General features: G+C 35.2%; 1 protein-coding gene across 3 annotated transcripts in view; it reads right to left on the bottom strand.

Annotated features, from left to right (window-relative positions):
* SPATA16 (spermatogenesis associated 16) overlaps positions 1-19,931 on the bottom strand; it is a 245,472-nt gene extending 225,541 nt beyond the window's left edge. The window contains exon 1 of one of the 3 annotated variants that reach the window (XM_045502947.1): positions 19,611-19,931. The gene's annotated coding sequence lies outside the window, so the exon portion shown is untranslated. The remainder of the gene's footprint in view (positions 1-19,610) is intronic. The other 2 variants (XM_045502948.1, XM_045502946.1) reach the window with 2 other exon arrangements.
* Between the last annotated feature and the right edge of the window lie 262 nt (positions 19,932-20,193).

The raw sequence follows: 20,193 nt of genomic DNA, 5'->3' as shown, positions 1-20,193 counted from the left end.
TGCAGTTATGCATGAATGACTTATTTCTTCCAATGAGCTCCCTAAAAGCAGATATATGCTTTATTTATCTTCACATTAGTTTAGTACTTTGCAGAGAGTAGGCATTCAATAGATGTTGATCAATATGGATGCTGTGAATCAAGGGCTAATTTACACATTTTAAGAGAAACAAAATTGGATTTTTATAAGGATATGGCCTGTAACTCTGCAAAAGTTGTTTCTGAGATGTTTTGCTAGATTTTTAAATTTTTTTATTTTAAATTCAGTCCTGGATAAAGTACATTTTCTTCTTTGATAGTTCAAGTGAATCATGTACCAACTAGATTTAAACTATCAACCTCTTCATTTTTTTTTTAGTAGTCAAGTTGATTAACATGACATTAGTCAGTGTTCCTGAGGCACTGAGTTACACTTTAATCATTACTTCAATAAAAATACTTTTAGAGAAAACTATTAGACAATCATTATGTATGTCAAAGAAGTCTTCACTGATAACATTCTGTAAAAATGCCCATTCTTTAATTTAGAAGACAGCACTGTAAAATCGATTTTCTCATAGAGACATACCTTAAAAAAAGATCTCCAGCAATACTTACATGAAACATTAGAACAACTCCAAGGTTTTATAATAAATATAGGTACAAGAAACAAAGAGAGGTTAATGTTCAACCATTTCAATAATATATCCAGTGGATTTTCAACACATTTATTTTTTTCTTCAAGCATTTTATCAAGCATTCTATTCTATGTGGGAGTTTCCACTGCTTCATCAATACCATCAGTGGTTTATATGGCTATTAGTACCACAAATTATTTATTAGAATTTTGATTGAAATAGGCAGCTTGAACAGAGGCAATTCAGAAAAAGAAAACCCTTAAAAATGTGCACTCTGAAACATTCAACATCACAGTTGCTATGGTTTTCTTTCTTAAAAAAAAGAAAAGGATCTAATTTTAACTTGCAGTTAAATGTAACCAGAGAAACATTATGAGAAAAAACATCTTGCTTGTTAGTCCACTAGTACACCTTGATATTTTTAAAAACACACTAAAAATATTTCTTCAGTAATTATGCATTGAACACCTACTAAGAGCAACAAATTGTAATCAGTAAAATAAAGGAAGCTAAAGATGACCCAGACAGGGTCTCAGCATTCTGGAGCTCATGGCTGGAGGTAGAGGTGGAACATGGGGAGGAGGGATGTATAGATAAACAACTTTATACAGAGGAGACACTATCTTATTACACTGTGAACTACTGGAGAAGTGGAAGTGTGTCACAATCCTTTTACTATCCTGATGTCTAGTTCCTTCAGAGCCTGGAATATAATAGGCCCTCAATGCACATTTGTTATTCAAATGGGTGCGTGGCTGAGGTGAGTACTATGGTAGCAATAATGGACGCGCTTCTGTGGGAAAATGTGACTGATGCAGTTTCAAGAGATTTGCTTTTTAGAATAGGCAGAATGAGAGGTGTCCCTATGCAGGCAATTTTCTTTTCTTTTATCCAAGTACTCATAAGGATAGTCATCATTATCAGAAGGGAGAATGAATTTGGCTCACAATGCTTGTTAAGAAATATAAGAGAAAGCACACCATGTAGTATCATATAAATAATAATAGCAACCAACAAGTACTCCCAGTTTATAAAGTTATCTCACTGGAGGGGCTCCTGGGTGGCTCATTTGATTAAGCATCTGACTTCAGCTCAGGTCATGATCTCATGGGTCCTGGGTTTGGGCCCCACTTCGGGCTCTGTGCTGACAGCTTGGAGCCTGGAAGCTGCTTCAGATTCTATGTCTCCCTCTCTCCCTGCCCCTCCCACACTCCCGCTCTGTCTATGTGTCTCAAAATAAATTTAAAAAACACATTAAAATTTATCTCATTGGATTATCCTATTTTTCATAACTCTTTTGCCTAAGTATTACTACCTTCATTTTACTAATGAGGAAACCAAAAGATCAACTTGAAAGAGATCATCAAGAGAGTTTACTATATCTAAGATTCGAACCCAGGACATCTGCTGTCAAATTCCATACCTTTTGGATGATAGGATAATCAATTCCTGTGCACTGCACCACAATTTGATTGGGATTTATACTTTGCCTACCTTAACTTTTTTTTTTTTTAACTTAATAATCAGATACTAACTTTAATGCTTTTTTATTGCATAGAACTCCATTTAAAATGGTAAGAAAATGAACTGGCAATTTCTGGTTAGCAAGTATATGAACCAAATTTGTTGAGAAAGACATTAGATTTTAGATCTCTTCATTAACTAGTTAGTTAGTTGCAAGTGTAAGTGTGGCCTGTTATTTTCCAGCAGTCATTCAATTCAGAAAACAATGATGTGCACATTAAACTGCCACATGAGTGGATTCCAGGAACTTCAAACTTGAAATGACCAAACAATTTGCTGATCACTAAGTCACCAAATGGGAAAAATGGCATCAAAGCAACTGTACTTCCTGTATCTGGTACATTGTGAACATTTGTCATGTCGCTTCGGAGAGAGCTCTAGAAAGGTGGCTTCATCAAGGTATTCTGTAGTGGAAAGAGCATTCAGGTTGGAGTTGCAAGAAAGTTTTGAATTCTGGATTTATTATTTATTAACTGAACATTCTGGGAGAAATTATCCAACTTCTCTAAGCATTATTTTCCTCCTCTGGAAATGGGAATGATTGGATACATGAGAATTATGTGAGAATCAAATGAAATAATTTATGCGATGGCACATAAATTAAGAGAAGAGGTGAGGTCATTACACAAGCAGCCTCCTGGAGCATCCCTTGGCTTTTTCAAAGGCTAAACCCTTTTGTCTGGATCCCATGTCTCTATATTATCAATGACTGTACTCTTACAATGTAACCAGAGAAACATGGTTTCTCTGTATCAATGACTGTACTCTTTCCATATCATTTCTTCCTCTCTTGCTTAATCCTGTTGATGTGCACACTAATTTAGCAATATCTTTTTTAAATTTTATTTTATATATAGAGAGAGTGTGTGTGTGAGAGTAGGAAAGAGGGAAGGAGAGAGAATCTTAAGCAGGCTCCATACCCAACACAGAGCCTAATGTGGGGTTTGATCCCACGACCCTGGATCATGATCTGAGCTGAAATCAAGAGCTGGCCGCTAAACCAAGTGAGCCACCCAGGCACCCCACAGCAACACTTTGAAGAAAAACAAGCATGCAAACTCCCCTGCCTCCACATCTTCCTGCTGCTATCCCCTGTTGCTGCTTCCATCCACTGCAAAATGGCTGAAGATAATTTTTTATATTCTCTGCATCTGTTTTTTCATCACATATTCTCTTCCCAAGCCACTCTCTTCAGACATCAGTCCCTACCATTCCATTAAGACTACTCTTGTACAAAGAAATAACAGGGAATATGGTCAGCAATATTATACCAGCCTCATATGGTGACAGATGGTAGCTATTATGTGGTGAGCATAATATATAGAGAAGTTGAATCACTATGTTATACACCTGAAACTAATGTAACATTGCATGTCAACTATTTTCAAATAAAAAAAATTAAAAGAAAAGAGAAATTTAAGAAAGGGTCCTCAAGATTTTCCTGTTTCGGCCCTAGGCTCTCGTCTGCCATAGCACAAAGCCGCACTCTTCACAAGTGACATTCTTTAGCAGCATACTTTTTGAAAAACTTTTTTTTTTACTGTTTATTTATTTTTGTGAGAGAGAGAGAGAGAGAGAGAGAGAGAGAGAGAGAGAGAGAGACAGCACAAGTGGCAGGGAGGGCAGAGAGAAAGAGGGACAGAGGATCCAAAGCGGGCTTGGTGCTGACAACAGAAAGGCCTATACAGGGTTCAAACTCATGAACCATGAGATCAAGACTTGAGCAGAAGTCGGACACATAACTGATTGAGCCACCCAGGTGTCCCAGAACACTTCTTCTCATCTTTTATGACACCATGCTCTTCCTTTTTTCTTGTTAGTTCACTGGCTGCATATTCTCAGGCTTCTGGGTTGGCTCTTCCTCTTATGTTCCATTTGAGAGGTGGAGCCATTTGTTTTCTCCAACTACATTTTCTCCTTAGGTGACTGGTCTAGTCCTATAGCTTCAAATTTCATCAAATGCTCTTAACTCCTAGTGTTACAACTCTAGCCCTTGTATACTCTCAGAATTTCAAAATTGTATACCCGACTGTCTATGAGACATCTCTGCTTGAATTGTCTAATATGAATCTTAAAATTAAGCCCAAAACAAATCTCTTAAATTCCATTCCCTCAAACTGCCCCTCTTCCAGTCCTCCCCATTCCAGTGTATGCTCCCCACATCTATCCAGTTGACCAGGACAGAACTTTACAAGTTATCTTTGATTCCATTCCTTTTTTTCACTTACCCACCATCCTCCAACCCATCAGCAGGTCCTATGCATGGACTCTTTCTTTCAAAGTTTCACCTCTTTGCATATCCATAACAATACTTTCCTCTAGGCCCCAAGATCTCCTGCCTAGATTATGACAATTGCTTCCTCACACACAGCAATACAAATCATCCTTTTAAATGAAAATCAGATCCCACCACTTTCCTGCTTAAAACATTTCAAGGGCTGCCCATAACCCCTGGAATAGAATACAAATCCCTATGCCTCTTCTCCCTCTGAAAATTTATCACATCTTTCCTCCCTTTTCTATTATGTTCCAGTCATTTAGCTTTCATTCTATTCTAATTTAACAAGTACATTCTTATCTTGGAACCTTTGTACTAGTTGGGCTGAAGTGTTTTCTTTACTGTGTTTCATGTTATTTAGATCATAGCTTAAATGTTCCCAAAGAAACCTTCTCTGATGAATTAAATCTCTCCATATCACATATTACAGTGATGTTTACTTATATTTCATTAGTATCTATCTTCCTCCACCAGAATATAAGCTCTGTGAGAGAATGCATCATGAATGCCTAGTTCACTGCTACATTTTCAGAATGTGCTTGACATAGAGTAGGTACACAATAAATATTTGTTGATTGGACAAATGGAAGATTGTATCTTACTGCACATTTAACAAAGAATTCAAAATTATCTTTGTCCCCCCTTGTTGCACCACATTACAAAGGCTTTGACAGTTTAGTTGAAAGTCACCTAAATAGAAGCCAGCTGGCTTCACCATTGAAAGCTTTTCCAGGCACTGTGGCATCCTGTTTCTTTTCTTCTCTTCCTTCCTCCTTTCCCTCCCTTCCCTTCCCTTTCCTTTCTTTCCCTTTCCTTCCTCCTTCCTTTTTCCTTCCTTCCTCCTTTCCTTCCTTCCTTCCTTCCCTCCTTCTTCTTTCTTTTTTCTGTCTTTTTCTTTCCTTCCTTCCTTCCTTCTTTCCTTCCTTCCTTCCTTCCCTTTTTCTTTCTCTATTTTTACTGTTTGCTACCCTAAGTCAACAATATTTATGACACACCTACCATGGCCTCTTCTACTTTGATCATTATTAGGGAACAAATAATTTGTTTCCCCAATTCTTTGTTGTCATAAAGTATGGCTCATATAGAACCAAAAGCACTAGAAAATTAAGACCTTTTTGGGAAAGTGATAATGGCACAACTTACTATCTTTACAAGTGTAGTCCACGGGGGCATGACTGTACTTCTCTAAAGTTTTTAATCTAATTTGATGATAAAAAACAATAATTCATTTGCTGTTGCAGGTAGGGGAAGTAATGTTTCAGTGTACCTCACAGATATTTGGCTACATTTTTCTCAAGTTTACTTATTTTTTAGTAATCTCTACCCCTAATGTGGGACTCAAAAACTCACAACCCCAGATCAAGAGTCATATGCTCTTTAGACTGAGCCTGCCAGGCACCCCTGACTACATTTCTCTTTGAAACCTAAATATAATCAGCCTGTCAAATTCATGGATATCCTTAGAGAAAGTTCAAATTTTGTTTTGTTTCTTGGCAAACATTGCTCTCTTCTTTTATTGAAGTGCTCCAAGTTTCCATTTATTTAAGAGATCAAGACTGTACAGGTGTGTAAAGAAATTTTCTCCCTTTAACTTTGGTCACCTCTTTAATTCTGTTGATACAGTTCTTAATTCTTAGATTTTCACATTGTGTTTCTTAAACTATAACTCAGAATTGTAGGAGGAGAGACTTTCAACATACTCATATCTAATCTTATTTTGTTGATGCAGAAATGGATTCTTGGGCAGATGAAATGACCTGCTCATGATCATACAGCAAATTAGTACTTATAAACCATATCTTGCTGTTCTCACAGTACTTTCTACCTCACTCCACTGCCTCCCACCATAATACACAAAGTGAATTGTTATCACAATTGCCATTTACAAATGAAAAAAACATATATTGGATAGCTCAGTGTTTGTTTGTAGAGTCACAAAATTAATGAACAGTAATCATGAAGATTTCATATTTTTTAATGTTTATTTATTTATTTTGAGAGAGAGAGAAAGTGAGTAAGCAGGGGAGGTGCAGAGAGAGGGAGAGAGAGAGAATTCCAAGCAGGCTCTACTCTGTCAGCACAGAGCCAGACGCGCGACTTGAGCCCACGAACCATGATATCATAACCTGAGCTAAAACCAAGAGTCGGACGTTCAACTGACCGAGCCAGCCAGGCACCCCTATTATTTTTTGATCTACCCTTTTTAATTTCTTAATTGTTCTCAAATATATTTTAAAGTTAAATCTGTCCAGAAGTGGGAACTGTATATTAAAAAAGAAAAATAATAATAAAAAAACAACTTTCTGTTGGCAATAATTTAAATTTATGGAAAAGTTATAAGAATAATATCAAGAATAAGAGAATATATCAAAAATTATAAGAATAGTATCAGACACACAGACATATACATTTATTAGTTATTCTTCTGGAATCATTTGTAAGTTGTATACATCATGCCTCATTAGCCCTTATGAATTCAGTGCACATTTCTTAAAATCAGTAATTATCTCATGTAACACAATATATTTATCAAATGTATTGACTTTAACACTGATACAATACTATTGTCTAAACTATAGTCCTGATTCCAATTTTGTCAGTTGTCTTGATAATGTCCTTTTAGCATTTTTCCCCCCAGTATAAGATTCAGCCTAAGATAATGTATTGCATGTAGCTGTCATGTCTCTTCAGTTTCTTTTGCTCTGGAACACTTCCTCAGCCTTTCTTTGTCTTCTATGGCATTGGCATTTTTGGAGAATGTGAGTCAGCTATTTTAGAATCTACCTCAATTTGGGTTTGTCTGATATTTCTACATGATTAGATTTAGGTTAGGCATACCCATCAGAATGCTACATAATGATATTGTGTCTTTTTCTAGGTATCACTTTGGAGGCACCCAATGTCCACTTGTGTTTTTTTGGTAATGTCAATTTTAATCACTTGGTCAAGATGTTAGATTTCTGGAACAGTTGCAACTTAAAAGCGGTCTCTGGGGAGATACTTTGAGACCATGCAATTATTCTGCTCCTCATCAAACTTCGCTCTCTGTTTAGCATCCACTGATGATTCTTGCCTGACCAGTCTTAACTATGATGATTGCAAAATGGTGATTTTCTCTTCTCAATTTATAGTATTACTAGACTGCTTAGATGGAGGGTTGACCATCACTAAAGTATTTGATAAAAACATGCATTTTTGTGAAATACTCTATTGTTTCTTGACTTCATATATCTTCATTTTGTAATTTTTTTTAAAAAAAGTAAAACCTGTGTTTTTGAGAAATACAGATTAAGTAAAAGTGTACAAAAACATTTAAGTAATAGGCACTACTTTATTTCAAGACATTTAAAAATAAGAAAACTAAATCTTTAGCAACAGAAGGGAATCATAGGTCATACCTACTCTAATTCCTTCATTTTGGAGATAAGGGCAGAGAGGGCACATCCCCACTTGGTGGTAACAGAGTCTGGTTCTAGGTTTCCATCACATCCACATTGAATGTAATCAAAACTTATTTGTTAAAAACATAGTATCTTCATTAGTTGGAAGCAAAAACTCATTGCATCAAGATAAGAGTAGATTGACACAGTGGTGATTTAAAAATATCCACTTGTTAAGAATTCATTAATTCATTCAATTATTCATTCATGATTGACTAAGCAACTACTCTCTGTCATGATCTGTGTCAGCACCAGGATGCAATGTTGAACCAGAGATCACCTCTACTCTCAAAGAGTTTATGATTCAGTGGGAGATCCTATGTTAGTATGCATCAGAATCCCCTGAGGCCTCTTAGTTTCCAGGCCCCACAGATTTTGACTCACTAGGTCTGGGGTAATGTATAGGTATCTGCATATTTAATAAGCAGAGGAGGGCTATAGTAGAAATACAAGAGATCCAAAGCTTTAATATGGTTACTATATATGCACTATATTCTGAGTCTCCTACTCTACCCTTCTACCACTTGAAATTAAATGTATTAGTAAAATAAATAAATAAATAGATAAATAGGTAAAAACCATGCCAAACCATAAAATAAAATTTTAAAGTGTTCAACAAGGTTCAGATATTATTATGATAACTACTTTTTTGCAGTGTTAAATGCTAGACCAAATTTTTCCAGAAAAGTATTTGTGGGTAATGCTATTTACAGGTGTCCTAAACATGCTCACGGTCAGCTTATTTCAGGGGATTCTGACACAGTGGTCTGGTGACCATGCTGGCCCTGGGCCAGCGCATTCATATGTTTTATTTTGCTGAGGTACAACTGGTCCCTGAGTTGGCGCTGATGAAGCTGACTGCCAGGAAGACAGAGACTGCATTAGCTGTTGATGCTAAAGAAACATTTAAGGCCTTACCTTCCCCAAATGAAGTTTATAAGGATGGATTATTGGTATCATTCATCCATTTAGTAAACAGACACTTGTTGGGTTCCTACTAAGTGAAAATACTGGGCTAATTCCTTGGGGATTACAAAGATGAACAAATGGCTTGTGCTTCATAGAAGCTTGAAAGCCAGAGATAAGAGCTGCTATATGTCTTTCCTGGGAGGGTGTTCCAAGCTTAAGAATCAAAGTAGCATAGAGGACAGGTCACATTTTTTGGACGTAGAGAGATATGGGTTCAAATCCTAACTCTGTTTTCTTACTGAAGAAACTAACCCTTCAGAAAATGTTGGATAAGACTGTTCACGTGATTTGCCTGAGAATCAATGGCATAATGTTGTATCTCACTTACCATAGAACCTGATAGGGAAGAGAAAGAGGAAGAGGAAGAGAGAGATATCTATTTATCTACCTATCTATGCATGCCAAGACATTGCACATAAATGTTCCAGTCAAAAGTAGGGTTTATCTGATTTCTTTCAAGATTATCAGTTTGATATTTTACTAAAGATGATGTAATTATGAGGTACTTTCAAATAGAAATCTTTGGATCTTGTATATATTTGTTTAAGTTATTGTTGCACAAATCACTTTTTTATATTTAATTTGACTTCCTTGCCTCCCTTCTTGAAGGCAGCAGACCTAGTTTATAAGCCTGTGAACTACTGTTGGCTGCTGCCTTCCTTCCCAGTGAAAGATACAAGTTGGTAAGTACCACGCATCTTCCCTTCACCCCCTCCAATACCCCTCTGCCTCTGGCTCAGGTCGCTCAAAGCACAGATCCCCTCTTACCCATTCCCAGGTTTGAAACACATAGCCTCATTTTGAAGTATAGCCAGTTTCCCTCTAATTTCCTCTGGAATATAAAAAGGGGTTAAAGAGAGTGAAGAGGTCTCTCTGGGCCTCCTCTACCATACACACTACACTGCCCCTTAACCCTCTCATAAAAAATTATATATATGTATATATATATGTATATATGTGTATATATATATACATATATATATATATGTGTATATATATATACATATATATGTGTATATATATATACACATATATATATATATGTGTGTGTGTAAAGAAAAATAATAATTTAATTTCTTCCTTCTATATTTTTTTAGTGTTATTTGAAGATTTCTTCTTAATCTTTTTCTAGTATAAGTGATGATACTTATTTTTGCAGAAATGTATTTGTCTGAGGGAGAAATTAATTTTAGAATTAAGACAGAGGAGATATCAAAATAGTTTATAAATGCATTTTTTTACTTGTTCAATCAGGTTTCAATTACACTTAATGAAGATTTACAGGTTTATGGAATTGAGAAATATTTGAAAACTGATTGTATATTAATTATCCACTAGTATTTTCCTAATTAATCTTAGAAAAAGAGAACCATGAAGTCAAAGAACTGCTTAGAAAGAAGTTTTGATGTGTATCAAACTTAACACAAAGCCATACTTTATAAATTAGTAATTTTTTCATTCTGAATCTGCCAAAATATATCATTCAAACTATGTGGTTACATGTCAGCTGCTAGGGGTGAAGGAAAGTAGTTTGCAGCAGATCAGAACAGTTGTTGAGAAAAAACAGAAAAGCAGGATAAAATACCAAATCATCTGTTGAGTGTACTAGGGCGCTGGGGAGGCAATGAGAAATGGAGAGAGTATACAGCCATTTTCATCCTAGGGGCATTTGCCACTTGGGCATAGGGAGGGAACTAAGAATCTCAGCATCACAGCTGAGAAGAAGCACCCTTGGGTGATAAAAAAAACCACACAGAGTTGTTTACCACCTCAAAAAATGCCATTTTCTAGGGCTTAATGAGGCAGAATGCTAAAGACCTACATGGAAAGACTGCAAGCCAATGCAAACTTTGGCAGTCTTGTGACAGGGACCTGCAGGAGGAAGGGCCTTGAACCAGAGACAGAGGTAGACTCTTTCCAGGGTTGCAACCCGGCCTCAACCTGGAACCGTTTATGATTAAATTATGATGAAATTCCATGTTATCTGTCTAGTGAAGAGAGGGATGAGTTCATTACAGAGGAAGATACATCTGAATCCTCCATAATATTCTATACATAATATACAGTCTTTAATAAAAATTATTAAGTATGCTCTCCAGACTCCCCAAGATAACATAACCAAGAAGCCAAAAGTTGACAACAGAAATGCACCCATGGATAAACATGATATTGAGTCAGTTAAAGAATTTAAAATAACTCTAATTTTTTGAATATCAAAACAATAGGGGGTGAAAAATAAGGAATTTTATTAGAGTATTCAAATCTGTAAAAAATGATCAAATAAAAATTCTAGAACTGAGAAATACACTTTCTGAGATTAAGTCATTAGATAGATTACATAAACTGATTTTTAGATGCAGAAGAGAGGGGATTAGTAAATTCAGGGAACAGTAGAAAATATCTGAATTTAAGCAGAAAAGTGGAGTAATGAAAAATATAAAGGAACTTCAGAGAAATGTGGAATACAGTGAAAAAATCTAACAGAAGTGTAGTGGGAACCCCAGAAGGATCAGAGTGAGAATGAAGAGGAAGCAAGGAAGAATTGCAGTAAGGAATGAGGAATAACTGCAGAATTAAATATATGGCCATATACACATAAAAATGAATATTGATTGTCAACTGACTGTATAAAACAATAACAGAAATGTTTCAACCAAGTTTAAAATATATGTAGAATTAAAAGAATGGCAATGATGATACAAAAGATGAGAAAAAGTAAATGGAATTAAAGAATTCTAGTGTTCTAAAATTAGTAGGAATTTGGTAAAAAATCATTTCCATTAGATTGTAATAAGTAAAGGGTTCATATTCTAATTTGAGGGGCCAATGTCGAAGAATAGTAAAAGAATGTATAACTAACAAATTAATTAAGAAAAAACTAAACATTTTTGATTCATCCAAAAATAAAGGCAAGAAATGAAAGAAAAAGGGTCAAATAAAAACCAGGTAACAATATGGTAGATAGAAACCAACATGTACCAGCAATTACTTCAGATTTAAAAATATTAAACATTCTAATTAAGAGTCTAAGGTTATCACACTGGAAAAAATATGAACCCCAGCTATATTCTGCTTATGATAGAAATACCCTAAATATAAGAACATAGGAAGGTTAAGAACAGAACTATGCATAAGGACACAGCATGCAAATATCAACCAGGATAATGTAATGGGTCTAACTCTTATCAGACTAAGTAGACTTTATAGTAAGGAATATTACTAGACATAAACAAGGTGTGGTAGTTATTTATTTACTGTCTTTCAACTCCAAAAGTATCCTTCACCCATTTTTACTAGAACTGAATTCTGCATACCCCATTTCTCTTTTTCCAGCTGGCCACCAATAGAGGGTACTAGAGAAACACTGCAAAGTTGCAAGGAAAAGAAAGGACTTTTCCTTCTAGTGTTCTGTTTCAACCAGTAGCTTGTGGATCTAAGCCAGCATTTTGTAAGAGTCCAGGCAGCATTTATCTCTGCTGTTGTGGCCCTCACAAAAGGGGTCTTTTTGGCAAGTTTCCTCATCACATCCTCACTTTTCTTCCAGTTGCCAGGTAAGGGAGTCTCATTTTAGTTACTATTTGTGGGCAGTGAGTTCCAAGGGCAGGTACATCCTCTGCTCAGAGGTTTGAATCTTAGCCTTGCAGAACCTCCTCTAAGATTCCACATTCCTTTTTTGTTTACTTTCTCTCAGCTCTAAGAGGAGTAGCCTGCTTGCTTCAGGCCCTAACTCTATAATCCTTGGAGTTCTCTTTCTGCTCTTTTTAGTAGCTAGTCACTTTTTAATTCAGTTAACAATTCTTTGCAGTAAATCTGTTTAATGTAGTTTCTGTTTTCTGACTGTAGCTTAACTGATACAGGATATTTTAAACAATAATTATACTAGTATAATTAGTATAGTATAATAACTAGTATAGTATAATTGTAAATCTGTATTCAGTCAATAACATGGCTTTAAAATACATAAAGCAAAAAATTCACAGAAAATAAGAGGACAAATTAACACATCTCCAATCATAGTAAAAAATTTAACAGAACTTTCCCAATAGCTGATTGATTTTCAGAACCCCTCATCCTAAAAAAAAGAAAAAGAAAAAAGAAAAGGAAAGGAAAGGAAAAAAAAAACTTTTAAGGACACAGAAGTTCTGAGTAACACAAGTAATGAACTGGACCTAATTGATACATGTAGAATCCTGCATCAAAGAACATCAGAATGTGCATTCTTTTACAAATGTACCTGAAACCTTTACCAAAATTGAACATAGCTTAATTGTAAGTCAAGCCACAACAAACTTCACATTTTATATGGAAATAAGAATAGCCAAGATAAACCTGAAAAACAAAGCTGGAGAATTTAAGCAAATAATTGAGAATTATTACAAAGCTACAATAATTAAAGCATGATGGTTTTGATGCAAACGTAAATAATTAGACCATTTGAAAAGAATAAAAAGCTCAGAAATAGACCCACACATAAATGATGAGTTAATTTATGAGGTGAGTGACCCTGCCATGAAAGGAGGAAAATTATGGTCTTTTAAGTTAATGGTACTTGGCTAAGTCCAATGGAAAAAATAAATTTGACTCCTACATTACATAATACACAAAAATTAATTCCAAATACATTGAAAAACTAAACATAAAAGCCAAGTTCTTAGAAAAAAAACATACAATATTTTCATGACTTTGGAGTAAGCAAAAATATCTTAGGCAGGACACAAAAATTAATAAATTGGAGTAGGTTATAAGTAATAACATTACTTCAGTAAAATACACCATGAAGAAAATGAAAAGGCAGTTCATGGAATAAGAGAAAATACTGGTAATACATAATATTTGACATAGACTCATTCAGAATATCTAAAGGACTTCTATAAATCAATATGAAAAAGGCTGAAAATCCAGTAGAGAAATGGACCAAAAATTTTAGTAGATGTGTCACAAACAAGGATTTCCAAATGACTAATAAACTTATTAAAAAGTTGCCAACTTCATTAAATATCCAAGGAATGTAAATTGAAATCCCAGATTAGATGCAACCACAAATCCACCAGAATGATTAAAATAAAAAAGATAGACAATACCAAGTGTTGGAAATTATATTGTGTAACTGGAACTATTACATACAGTTTATATGAATGCAAATTTGTACAACCACTTTGGAAAACTGGCAGCACCTAGTTTCTCCTATACCCTATGTCTGGGTAAATTTTTTTTCTCCCATAAGCCTGGCACAAATGCATACTTATGATAAAAAATACACATGGACAAGAATGTTCTCAGTAGCACTGTCCATAGCAATAAAACATTAAAAATATTCCAACGTCAATCAACACTAGAAAAGAGATATAAATCGTAGAATATTTATATAATGAAAAAATATTATATGGCACTAGAATAAATGAACTACAAATACAAGCAATCACATGAAAGAATCTCACAAGTAAAATGTTGAGGGATACAAAAGAATATATGCTGTATAATTTATTTTTAAAAGAGTCAAAATTAATTTGTGGTGTTAGAAGTCAGAAAAGTGGTTACTATTGAGAGGGTGGGTAGTAAGTGAAATGGGCCAGGAGGGTGTTCCTGGGCTTACTGATATCACCATTTATTATCTATCTATCCATCCATTCATCAATCTATTGATCTATATCACACTGTACATTTATAATTTGTATACTTTACTAAATATGTTATACATCAATAAAAGGTTTACATTAAGAAAATGACAAACCAGGACAGCTTGAAATTTCACAAACTGCATGGGATATGCAGAAGTTGTTTGCTGTCATCATCATAATTTTTTAAAGTTTAGTTACGATGAAAGAAAAAAAATCCCTCTGTGCTTCCTCACTTATGACCAATCTCCTTACAACTGTTTGATATATTAATTGGTAAGTATGATGACCTTATGACCAGATCGATGACCTCAGGACCAACCTTACTTCAGTCAATACTCAATCCTAAGGAAAAGGTGTGAAGAAGGATGTCTCAATACTGAGGAAAGAAGGGAGATTTTTTCAAACTATAGCTCTCTCCTCCCCACCCCCAATTCTATCCCACTATTCCTGACAGCATATTATAGATAATAAAGATCTGAGAGAATAAAAAAAAATTGAGAATTAGGGAGATGGAAAAATTAGTGGAAAACGGAGGTAGTCATCTGCCATTGGAAGATGAGAACAAAAACAGATGACCAGGTTAGCATGGGTAGTAGTTGAACAGATTCTGTAACAACAAAGTAACAAGGCCCATGGAAGATAAAATTTCTGGGAGAAAAGGGGGAAAATGGCAACTGCATGAAAAGATAAAGCTTCTATGAACTTCAGATTATCTCTACTTTTCTACATTTATGGAATTTGTCAATGAATGTATGGGCAACATCTGAAGGGATTCTGTATATAGGTTGAAATGTTTAAACTCATAAATAGTATCATTTTTAATGTATATAAAATCTTGTCCCTTAGGCTGGTAATGACCCTCATGTTTAACATAATGTTCCCTTCACTGTTAATTACATTAGTTAATATAAAATATGGGGACATTAACTGAGATCTGAACTTTTGAGAATCTTTAATTAAGCCTTGCCCCTAGTACCTAAGGAGATTTAGATGCCTTCTATGTGTTCCTTCCTCTAGCATTCTCCTTCTCTGAGCAGTATTGTGTGGACTCTCAAAACACACACACACACACACACACACACACACACACACACACCCTTACCTTCCAAGAGTAAAGACTAGGTATGTTCAGCCTAGGAATATACTGAGAGCTGACTGTGGAGGCCATGGGCTATTGCAATCCCCTTTTTTTCCCCTACAATTAAAATTTAGGTTTCCAAATGTCTGCTCTACAGGGATGTGAAGTAGTTATTATGTCATGGTTTTTATTCCTTCCTTACACCTTCATGTTAACAAAATTGAGCTGATTTTTAACAATTTAAATGCACTTTTTTTTGGAAGGGGGTGACAATACAATGTCTTCTCAAGCTATAACTTAGGTGATCTTTAAAGACATCATTGAATTCTTCTGCTTGAGTTATGCTGGCTAATAGGAATTTAAGTGCTAACTAGTGGGAAAGCATTGAAGCATTCATGCATGTGAAATCAGATGAACACCCACAATGTGGAATTTCCTAAGGAAAGTTATTCTAGCGAAGAAATACAGGCCCAGGTTGAGTGCCAGTAACTTTTCAACTAACATGTGGAGCTATCATCCTAATAAGTAACAACTAAAGGTGCCTAAAGTAAAGTAAGACCAGCATTTTCAAGTCCATATTCTCAAACACATTTAAAAAACACCAACTCAAACAGAGTTATATACAATTCCCTTCCTCTGTTGAAGAAATTTAATCTTAGTTTCTAAATTTTGGTTCCATATATCAATGTTTACTCTTGAAAGGCACATGCACAACTTATTTAAGTAAATCTTATTTACCTTAATAAATAGCAATGTGTCAATGAGATTATTTAATAAGCAATGTTTTATTATTTAAGATTTAACTTTTATTTAACTTAAGTAAATAGCCAGATAGAACAACTAATTCACCTGTGAAAAGAAATTGAAATCAAAAGCTCTGATTTCTATTAGTGATTTTTATTTCTGTTAGTAATTATAATATTAGTCTTCCTGAAACATTTTATTTAAAATGATCTACTTAAAAACTATTTAAAACTATTTACTTAGAACTATTCTATTTAAATCAATTTTCTACTTGTCATGCAATTCTAGGTTGCAATGTGATTTCAGCTTCTACTCATCAAGGTTAAAGGGACACATTCTAATACATATCCTGTGTCAAATCAGTTCAATTACCTTTCGAAATTGCCTAAAATTGTGAAATACTGGTGGTTCAAATACATGACTCTAAGATATTTCATACTAAGTGTATATCACATCATGCAGTGTTAAATAAATTTATGCCCAAGCCTTTCTAAAAAGTAGTAGAGGTAAAGCTGAATCTTTGCTATCATGTTTATTTTACAGCAGTTTTTCCCATCATATAATTTAGGCTGATGTTGATAACAATCATGGCCATTGGATCCTCAGTTTCCTCATTTACAAAATGGTGTTAATGATAATATCTGCCTCATGTGGTTGTTGAGAAGATTAATAGAAGAAGGTTACCTGATAATAGTAGGTGCTCAATAAATGTTAACTACCATAATATTGTTATTGCCATTTTTATTATTGCTGTTATTGCTCAGAAATTTTAAAAAAATGGATAATTAGGAAAATGTTCTTTATATTGGACACCTGGATCATGCTCATTTATCATGTATATTTTTAAATTTAGCCAGAGCTGTGATAAGTTATAGTCTCTCCTTCAGTGATCTTTAAGCTAGACTGCTGTAGTATTTTATTTTATTAACATCCCTGAAAAAATTCAAAAAGGCTCTTCATAGGTGCAAAATGTAATAACTTGAATGTTACTTTCCAGGAAGATGACTCAATATATTTTACCCGAGTAAAGAGACAATATTCTGGGCTCCTGGATATAAAAGGATTTAAAAACCCTTGAGCATATGGTGTTTGTATGGCTTTTGTTACCATAGCCTACCTTTATTGGGGCAACTATTTATCTATTTTCAACTGATGTGTCACATAAAAGAAAAATAAAGACAGAAATTGCAGTCAAATTCTAGAGAGAGTGTTGTTTTAGTAGAGAGATGTGGTTTTAGTAGAGACATGTGGTTTTAGTCATCGTGTCTTAATTTGAAAATATTCTCCTGCAATAAGGAATAAACTATGGGTTTATGACTAGAGATCAGTTGAAGGTTCTATATCTCCTGATTAGGATTCATGTTCATTTGTTGTTTTCTTTTAAGTTGTAATCAATGTCCAATGTGCTAGTTTCACTGTTCAGAAGATGAATAACTTTATGCATTTAGGGCAGTTTCTTTTACAAGCAGTTCATTCTGAACAGTGGCAAAAAAAATAAATAAATAAATAAAAAGGTGTTTTTCCTGAGTGTCTTTTAAAATTATTTCTCTTTGGAAATATCTTTAAAAATGACCAGACTGGAAGTTTTAGCCATTTGGTTATAATAACACTGATGAGTAACAGACTGAGCAGGGTTGAACAGGTACTTAAATGAAAAGTCCACTTTGGGAACAAAAAAAATCTCAGTTCTGTCTTGATTATGTACTTGTGTTGCACACCATGGCAACTCACCAACTTAGGTTGGTTCTATGCACTTGAAAAAGAAGTTTAAAACTGTTTTAAACTTCTGTGAAACACTACACAACATAATCTTGCCTTCAGCTGAGTCCCTTTATCCCCCATCAGAATCAATATTCCATTCTTTATTCAAATCAGGCCAATGAAGAAAACTACAGAATGTGTATAGAGTTAGGCAGTTTGAAGGATTCTGGCCCATTTCTTCCTTCCAGTACAATCTTTTTCTCTTATCTCTTACCTTTCACTTTATAAAGATATTTGAGCTCTTGCCACACATGAAAAAACAAAAACGAAAACATAACCCTGTAAAATATTATTATTGGGTCCTAATCAAATTAATTTTTCCATTTGGAGGAAAGCAGTACATCCAGCCTGCAATAACATTTAAAAGAGCACCTGAATGGCATCCAAGGTCTAACTGGTGAAATGTGAAAGATCCAAAGCCCTTTGGTGTGCATAATAACATTATTAGCACCCTAAATTTAATCATAAAATGTTAAATTATCAATAGAAATAAATTTTCATGCATTTATTTCAAACTAGTGGCTTACTGAAAATGGCAAACACTTAGCTGGTGTTTTAAAAACAGAGATCCTTCCTGATACCTATAAATACTTCATAAACAAGGAATGTGAAATTTTACTTTATTTATTTTTTATTTTAGAGAGAGCACAGCAGGGGAGAAGGGGCAGAAGGAGAGAAAGAATCTCAAGTGGGCTCCACACCCAGGTCAGGGAGGGGAGGTGTGATGCCAGGCTCCGCATGGGGCTTGATCCCACTACCCTGGAATCATGACCCTGGCCAAAATCAAGATTCAGACGCTCAACCAACAAAGCCACCCAGGCACCCCAAGGGATGTGAAAGTTTAAGCAAGGTTGACCGCTATTTTTCATTGCTCATGCTGAACCACCTTTGCACGGTAGGCTCCTTGTGAAAGACGTTCATTCACAGATTCAATGATTCACTCACTCATACATGGAACAACACATTTTATGCCAGGCATGTTAGAATACATGGATGGAAGACAATGGTCTGTGTCTGAGAAAAAGAGCTCAGATTATCTCCTAGCCTACTACTCAGTAGCATTCAATATCTTCAGTCCACGGTCACATCGTGAGTTAAGGAGACAACAAACATCTCTTACTGCAAATGATTAAAAAAACAAACAAAAAAACCACTCTGTACTGTGAAATAGTCATCATCTTTCACGTGATTACAGGTAGATGTCCTCAAAATATACACTTCATTGAGAAATACAAGTTAGGATAAAACAAAACAACAAAAAAATCTATTACTCAGAAACCAAATATGATCCTAGCTTTCCCTTTCTCATCCAAGTGGGAATGAGATACGGCGGGTCAGTGAACTGGATAGGGAAACACTTTGGAACTCCCTACCTTTCAACTGCCTGCATAAAAATGATTCCTCGGCTATTTATTAGGGTTATCTACAAGCAACGTTCCTTGTTCTTCGGTGCGAAGGAAGACCAGAAGCCCTGGGTTTCCACAATTTACTTGTGCTTTCCCCTGAAGGTCACCACCCTTCCTTCCCACCCAGCCAGTAAAAGTGAAAAGTTTTAATTGAGCGCACTTGAACTTCTTCCTACCTATTGAGCTGTGGGTCAACCCAGCGGGGGCGGGGCGAAGCTCTGGACTCCTAGCTGCTGCATCTGCACAGGCCCGAGTCCAAACGTCCCTATCTGAGACCACGCCGGTCTGTGCGCTCGCGGGGGGCGCGCAGGTTTGAAACGTCACGTTCCACGCGACTCCGCCCCGCCCCTCCCCAAGGTGCTCCACCCGCGAGACCTGGCAGGCTTCTCCGTGACATTTCTGTACAAGGCGCGATTTTTTTTACCTTGAAAAAAAAAAAGTTTGTATTTTTGCTTCTGGATTCTAAAAGTAATATGATACTTAAGAATAATTTGTAAAATTCCAAAATGTGTACATAATGTAAAAATTACCTGTATTCTAAAGAGAAACACTAAGAACACTTATTGTGTATCTTTGTGGTCTTTTTGCTAAGAATAGATAGAAATAAATAGATCGTGCCTCTTCTCGGCCTCTTAACACATAAATATGCAGGTATCATATACATAAATAAACTTTATAAAGTTTTGTACATTAAAAAAATTTTTTTTAATGTTTATTTGTATTTGAGAGAGAGAGAGAGAGAGAGTGGGTGGGGGGAGG

Source organism: Leopardus geoffroyi, chromosome C2, assembly GCF_018350155.1.
Source record: "Leopardus geoffroyi isolate Oge1 chromosome C2, O.geoffroyi_Oge1_pat1.0, whole genome shotgun sequence".
Lineage (NCBI taxonomy): Eukaryota > Metazoa > Chordata > Mammalia > Carnivora > Felidae > Leopardus > Leopardus geoffroyi.
This window is presented reverse-complemented; position numbering and strand designations above follow the sequence as displayed.